Raw genomic sequence first — 8,070 nt, forward strand, 5'->3', positions numbered from 1 at the left:
AACTCCTCATTTCTCCCTGTCTTTCTGTGACGCGTACACTTTCTGCGTCTCTGTCCAGAAGTCACGGAGCGTGTCTAACGTTTCGTCTCCGAACAGCAACTTTTCCTCGATCCCTTGCTAACCACACCCTGCGGTCCACGCTCCACCCCGGCCCCGCCCCTCGCTGGCGCCAACCGCCGCAGGGAGCGCCGCCCCGGGACCGCATCCGCGATCCTATGGCGCCACCTGGCGGGAAATGCGGGAAACGCGCTCCCTCCGGGTCCCCCTCTTACTAACTCCGCCCCTAGGGCGGGACCGAGCCTGGTTCCTGAGTGTTCCTCGCCCGCCCCCAACACCCACGACAGGGCGTTGCCCTAGCAACCAGCACGCTTGACCCGCCCTGCGAGTTCCCCGCCAGCTTGGGCACGGGAATTTCTGCCAGCCGCTACGGTAAAGAAGCGGCGAGCCCTAGGTGCTAATAGAGGCTGTCCCTGTGGGTTATCATGTCTCACATTATAAAACTCTCTAAGATTGGATATTTATAATGGGCATGAATACTGTAATTAGAGAAAATGATGAAGATATAGTTATGTAAACAAATACATTGTAATAGCTGTGTACATAACCCATTCCAGTAAACAATGCAAAAAGGCAACTCCGAAAAGGAAGCGTATGTAATTAAATCCTGTAGAGTTCGGGGGCCAGTGTTGAGACGGGAAATGAGAAATTCTCCAGAAATACTTAGGCAAAATAAGGCCTCAGCTGGTGCCCGGCTTCGTCCGCCGCCCCTAGATGACCGCTAGGACAGGAGGCCAAATTCACTTCCTAGTGACCCGCCTGGGCCCTGCAATTCCAATTGTGCAGGGACTGGAATGAGAAGGCCCAGGGCTTCGCTCAAACTGGCTCACCGAATCCTTTGCACTCTGCGGTGCTATCCCCATTTTGCGGAGGGGCACACTGAGGCTCTGAAAGGTTAAAGTATTTGCTGGGGTTCCCCCGAGCCGGGCTCGAGTGGAGGAACTGCTGGAGAGGGTGGCTTCCCCGAGCCCGGTGCCATAGGGCCGTCCGAACCCCTTGCCCAAAGTGGACTGTGTGGGGTTGACAAACGAGCCGAGGGGGCATGGCAATGCAGAGAGGCGACCAGAGAGGTGTCCTCGCCCGCTGTGGCTAAAGGAGTGTGGGGAGGGAGGATGCCGCGAAGCAGCCGACCCGCCCCCGCCGCGGGGAGAATCCAGCGCAGAGAGGGCTGCGCGGAACCGCGGGAGCCCCGGGGAGGGCCAGCAGGGCGGGGCGCTGCCCCATCCCGGGGGTCCCAGGGCTGCAGGCCCGGCTCTCCGGGGGCTGAGGAGGAGACCCCGCTGCGTCCCCGGCCCCTTCTCGGCGCCCGCAGCCCGCGGAGCCGCCAGAACGGCGGGCCTGGCCGTCTGCCCCGAGCTCCGCCCGCTGGCCCCGCTCTCCCCAGACGGCCTCATTAGCGCGGCCAGGGCCGGAGCCGGCGGCGCGGAGGCGAGCGCGGAGCACGGGCGGGCGGGGCGCCGTCTGCCCACGACCGGGTTTCGGGAAGGGCGGCCGCCGGGGCCCGCCTTCCCGTCTGCTCTCATCCCCAGGGCCCCTCCCCGCCTGTCTGCATCCTCCTCCCTCTTGCCCTCGTGGGCGACCCAGCGGGTCTCGAGCGTGTGTGGGGAAGGGCGCCCCGCTTCAGCCTGCTGAATTGGCAACAGGGCACGTCAGACACCGAGACTCCAGGGGCCTGGGTCCAGCTAGAGGGCGCACACAGAAGCACAGGCCCCAGGGCTCTGGCGGAGAGGGGACGCTAGCCACACCTAGACCTGGCGGCTGAACAACCGGGGTAGCACGGCCAGGCCCTCGGACCCCGTTTATACCACCCTGAGCGGCTCGCCCCTCTCTCGCCCCGCGCCCCTTGCTTTCCGGCCATTGGCTGGCAGGCGGGCAGAGCTGGTCGGATTGGCTTGCATCCAGACAGTGATGGATGGCTCCCCGCTGACTGGACCGCGGCCGGGAGGGTGTCTGCTGGGCTGCACGAATTGGTGAAGGCGGGGCCAGCCAGGCCTGGGAGTCGGGTGGAGGGTGAGCTGGGGACCCGCCTGAGGCTCAAACTTTCTGTGCCCTCAACCTCCCTTTGAAATGCTACAGAGAAGAAAAGCTTACCTCCGAATTCTCGGTAGATACCCTTTAACTCTGGCAAAGTTGAATAATTTACCCAAAGCAGGTTTGGCACAACCCTATGGGTCTCCTTTCCCCTCCAAACTGGGTCTCGTTTATTCAATAATATTCGTTCATTCATTCAGTCAAGTGTCTGAGTGTTTGCCATGAAGCCAAGCACTAGGGAAAGAAAGGGAGGGAGACTGATGAGTTCGTGACCGGGCCCAGATATGGCCGTGGCCTGGGGGTGGAGGGGTGAAAGGAGAGAGGGATTTGAGAGCTATTTTAAGGTAAAAACGCCTTTTAAAATCCAATAGTGTTCTCTATCTTAATCTGAGGGGTGGTGAAAATTCACAGACCTTGCCCTTAAGATGTGTGTTCTCTCCTGTAGGTAAGTCATACTTTGATAAAAAAGAAAAATTAATCAAATGGCTGCCAAATGTTACTCTGTCATCAAGATTTGTACGGTCGTCATCTGCTTCCTACTCTCTTTCTCATCTCTATGAGCTAAAACTGGAACATATCTTAGATGAAGATCCAAAGAAGTTAGTGATTAGGAAACGTGGACATTATACTGGACGTGTAGATGAGTACTGTCCCTCAAAACCGACTCTTACCTAAGAAAAACAGTATTGACAAAAATAATAGTAGTGGTAAAGTAAAGTTTCTTATGGAATAAATTATTTCAGTAGATATTTACCAACTGGTTATTCTGAACCGGGCACCTTGCTGGGGTTGGTGGGAGTTTTTTACAAACGGGGAAACTGAGGGCCTGAGAGGTTGGATCATTTGCCCCGGGGCACCGAGGTGAGATTTGAACCCATGTTGGTCTGACTCCATTGCCCGCAGCTCTTTGCCTCAACCACAGGGCTAAGAGCTTGTCTTGTCTTCTGAAGGTAATAGGGAGCCACTGAAGATTTTCAACTCTGTGTTTTGTGCAAGGAACTCTGCCAGCAACATGGAACATGGATTGAAGAGGGAAATAAGAATTTAGGGTCAGCATATAACCCACAGAAGGCAATCATTTTCATTACAGTCACGTCTCATTCTTTATCTAAAACATTGCTACCCGGCTTAACTGATGATCTTGTCACCAAAAAGTTTGCAAAAATCAAGTCCACTCAGAGTTTGATTACTTGGTGCTTTTGAATTAATTCAGATAATTACAGGTAATTATTTCAAATGAGGCCTTCCAAAGGGACCACTTTGTTAGGGACAATGATTTGATCATGTAGGTTCTGAAAAGTATGTTAAAAAGTAATAAATCCACTTTATATCTTATATATCCAGTGCATTCTTATTCTCCTCACCATCCCCCACTCTGAAAATAGTTACCCACAAACAAACAAAAACCCCAGACCCAATGAAAGAAAAAGAAGTAGCAAGAGAGATTTTTTTTAAAGATTTGCACCTGAGCTAACAACTGTTGCCAATCTTTTTTTTCCTGCTTTTTCTCCCCAAGTCCCCCCAGTACATAGTTGTATATCTTAGTTGCAGGTCCTTCTAGTTGTGGCATATGGGATGCTGCCTCAACGTGGCCTGATGAGTGGTGCCATGTCTGCACCCAGGATCTGAACCAGCGAAACCCTGGGCCGCTGCAGAGGAGCCCACGAACTTAAGCATTTGGCCCCAGGGCCAGCCCCGCAAGGGAGATTTGATTCCATTCGACCAGACCCACAATTATCTTTATCCAGACACCTGATTTTTAAGGCCTTGAATGCATGTATCTTCTTCTCATGGCTGCCAAGGAGTCCTCATCCAGGAAAACTTGATAGAAGAAAACTCTGAAAGTCCTGGAGGTTATGCCCCTGCCTCCAGGCAACAGCTTCTTAGTGACGGACAGGGCTCCCCGGGGTGTGTGTGTTGGGGACATGTGGGGTAGATATGTGGAGATAGGCGTTCACCGATGGAATGACTGGGAAAGACTAGCCTCAGCTGCTTCCAGAGCTCAGTGGGTTAGGGACCATCCCTATCACCCCGGAGGATTTAGCCCTGTGTTTGGAAGGTTGGAGAGCTCCTGGAACATTCTCTCCTAAGAGATGGCTGGGAAAATCCAGAATCCAGAACTCGCTTCTTGGAAAACAGATGAGATTAAAAGAACTTCTGAGGGGCCGGCCTGGTGGTGCAGTGGTTATGTTCCCACGTTCTGCTTCTCGGAGGCCCACGGTTCACCGGTTCAGATCCCAGGTGCGGACATGGCGCTGCTTGTCAAAAGCCATGCTGTGGTAGGCATCCCACGTATAAAGTAGAGAAAGATGGCCGTGGATGTTAGCTCAGGGCCAGTCTTCCTCAGCAAAAAGAGGAGGATTGGCAGTAGTTAGCTCAGGGCTGACCTTCCTCAAAAAAAAAAAAAAAAAAGAACTTCTGAGACCAAAAAATATCCCAGTGTCCTCTGAATGGCAGCAAGAAACGTCGGCTCTCACAGGTTTGCCCAGAAGATGGCGCTGTAAGACAAGCCCCACTTCCATCCTTCCTTGCCCAGCCAGCAGGATGGGGCAGTGGAAGGGCCTGCAGGTACCAGATCTAGAGGGCATCTCTACCACCCACCCGACGGCGGTTGTCCCATGGTGCCGAGCATGGGAGTCCATTCCTAGAGATGCCCTAGGACGCAGAGCAGAGCCTTGCTGTGAGGGAGTCCCATATGAGAGGTGTGAGCACCTTGGTGGGGAGGAGGAGGAGAGAGGCCCTAGGAACCTGCGACAATTGTACTGAGAAAATAGGGCCCCTCATGAATACTCTGTCAAGAAAACTAGACACCCCTCTCAATCGACGACCCCACTCCCCAGGGCAGCTGGAGGCTGGGGAGAGGGACCGAGGGGTTCGGGCACTGAACAAGGTTTATACTCTGAGGTAGGAAAAGGAAGCTGGGTGGTTCTGGGAGAACAAGCCTCGGATGAGGAAAGTGAAACTCAAAGGATGACTAACCCAATGTCACAGAGGTGATGAGTGACAGAGCTGGGACAGGAATGAGAGTTTGCTGAAACCCTGCTCACCTCCCTCTGCCCACTGCCCATGCTTTCTGCAAGAGCATCAGAATCTAACATTTATACATAGAAGTCCCATGACAAGGAGTGCCTTCCTGGGCAGTTAAAAAAAAACTAGCAGGGCTCTAGACTCAAAACCCCAATTCACATTTTTCTTTGCATGTTTTCAATCAGATTTATTAAGGTATAATTTACATACATTAAAATTCATCCATTTAAAGTGTACATTTCAATGAATGTTGGCAACTGTATATGGTAGTTTGTACAGTTTCTAGGTACACCAACTCCAATAGTGTTTCTAAAATAACGAAACTGATAACTGAGTGCCATCGGCTGCATTTATTTTCAAACAAAGGAAGGAGAATTGATATACAAATGCGGAATAGCTCCTTGTACAGGTTTCTTTTACTAGGACTTATATAAATAACTTGCATTTGTCAAGTTCTGTAAAAGAACTCTGTCTCCTCCACATAGGTAAACTCATTTGCACTCCCTCTCGCTGCGAGTAGGCAGGTACTGTCATCCCTGCTTGACAGGTGGGCAAGCTGAAACTTCCCTCTGGTCCTGAGAGCAGAAGCAGTGAGGTCCGAACATAAGTGTGGGCTTCACTGTGAAAGAAGGCCTCTCTTCTGCTCAGACACCGTCCTGGACCCAGCGGGCCTGCTCTTCCTATTTGTTCCCTGTGAACCCAGAACGTTTGCTGGAGCCAGCAAGATGGAGCATCATGACTGACAAAATGGCTGGGATTAGGCCACTGGGTGGGTGGGTGGGTGTGTGAGTGGAGGAAAGAGATGGAGAATCAGACACACTTCCCCAGATTCCAGTGGAAACTTTGGGGGCAATATTGAAATGAATCAGGGAAGGTAAGAATCCTGGAAAACCTTGCAGAACACCGCACCCCTCTTCTGCCCCCCTCTTCCAAGCAGGATTAGGATGCAGGAAGGCTGCTTTTATGCAACAAGGAGGAAGCAAGTGTTTTCAAAGCCTGGGGAAGCATGCCAGGATGCTAGTCTAGGCACAGAACTGATTTCCAGGGCCTGAGATTACTACTACTCCATCCTGAAAAACTGAAAAAAAAAAAAAAAAAAAGAAAAAAGTGTGGATCTCTTAGCTCTGTACCTGCTTTGCTGTGGGGAGGGCTTTTGGAGTCTCCTTTAAGTTCTATGTGAATAAATTGAGAGGATCTAAGGTGCAGCAGGTGAGAAAGGGACAAAGAGGGCCTGGGAAGGCAAGCAAGGAGCAGCAGGGGAGAGACGGGGCGGGAGCTGAGAGAAGCCCAGGGTTAGTTAGGGAAGGCCTTTGCCTGCCCTGCCCTGCCGTAGTGCTAGTGCGTGTGTGCACAAGCACCTTCTCCAAGATGGGCCCTCCAGAGGATGCTCAGCTTAAAATCCAGACTCTGGGCAGCAGCAAGGAGACGGGCGTTGGCGTGTCCCAGGGCAGATCAGCTCAAGGGACCTATTTGTAGAGTCAGAGGCCCAGAGGCTGCTGTGTGCAAGCTGCTTAGGGCTCTGGGTCACAAGAGAAATAAGGAGCTTCCCTGATGGCAATCCTTCTCCTCCTCCACTTTCTGACTCGTGTTTTCCTTCCACCCCCTTAAACCTACTGAATCCCTTAGGCAGCTGGGATCAACATAAGCTAGAGGCTGATCCGTGTACAAGGGAAATAGGGGAGCCTGGAAACTGCAGAACCTGGGAGACCTGTCCGTGTACAGGGCAAGTGAGGGGAGCCTGAAAACAGCTGAATCTGGGGAGATGGAACTACCTAGTGAGAGAGCAAGGGGGTTCTGGAAACTGCCGAACCCAGGGAGGCCAATTTGTGTACCGGGGAAACATGGGGGAACCTGGAAACAGCAGGATCTGGGGAGACAGTTCGTGTACAGGAGGGCAGAGAGAGAGAGAGAAGCCTGAAAACAGTCGAAGCTGGGGAGGTAGATTCGTGTGCAGAGGGAGCAAGGGGAGACTGGAAACTGCACAATCTGGGGAGATGCAGTGGCGTACAGTGGAAGCTGGGGCGGCCTGAAAACGGGCCTCAGGAGACGGATCTGTGTGGTTGCAGGGGGCGAGCCTGGGGAATCTGAGGAAGCAAGTGGGGCAGGGAGACAGGCAAGCATGGGAGTGGAGTCAGAGAGGCTGCTGTGTGGAACGGGGACACTACCCCTTCCTAGTGGCTTTGAGCTAGACTCCCTCAAAGGCCCTTCTTCCAGACAGGGCAGGGTAGGGCAGGGTACAGGAGCCGATCGCCAGTGGGGACTCAAGAATTGCATGGCAAGAAGAGAAGGGTCTTTGCGGGCCCGTTGCTGCACTGGTCCTAAAGGAGCAAAGCCTGGAAGTCCCTAGGGGAGCTGAGGAGCTGGGAGTGGGGGATGAGGAGGTTGAAGGAGCTGTGTTCCCTGCCCGCCCCCCATCACCTGCCTTCTTCCCTACCCCTCGCCGACAGGGACAGGCCTCTTTCTCCCTTTCCACCAACCAGCCTGACCTCTCCCCTGAACGGTTCACTTCTGAGTGACAGACAGACAAAGCCAGAGCTGCAGACAATCAACCGACGGAGGCCCCACAAAAGCTCCCTCCCCACCCACCATCCCCAGAGAGGCCCTGGGCTAGCCAGGGCCTACGGGAGCCGTCACTCCAGTGGAGCTGCCTTCAGGTGACAGGCCTTTAGCAGACAGGGTGACAACAGGCTTGGAAAGGCCTGAGATTTTTGGGATTCTGCCTGTGCCTCTTGGAAACCAGAGTTTCCCAGGCAGGGAGTTGCCTCTGAGAGAGGAAAGGGAGGGGCACCTGAGGCCAGCATAGCAGAAAGCAGCCTAGTTGCACTATCTGCTAGCTATGGGATCCAGTTATGGTCCCTCTCTGGGTCTCCGTTTTCTCATCCATAAAATGAAGGATTGGTCCAGACCTCTAAAGGCCCTTGCAGCTCTAACATGAGGATTCCTAGTAGACTCCGG

Source organism: Equus asinus, chromosome 13 (assembly GCF_041296235.1).
Source record: "Equus asinus isolate D_3611 breed Donkey chromosome 13, EquAss-T2T_v2, whole genome shotgun sequence".
In the NCBI taxonomy this organism is placed as follows: Eukaryota; Metazoa; Chordata; class Mammalia; order Perissodactyla; family Equidae; genus Equus; species Equus asinus.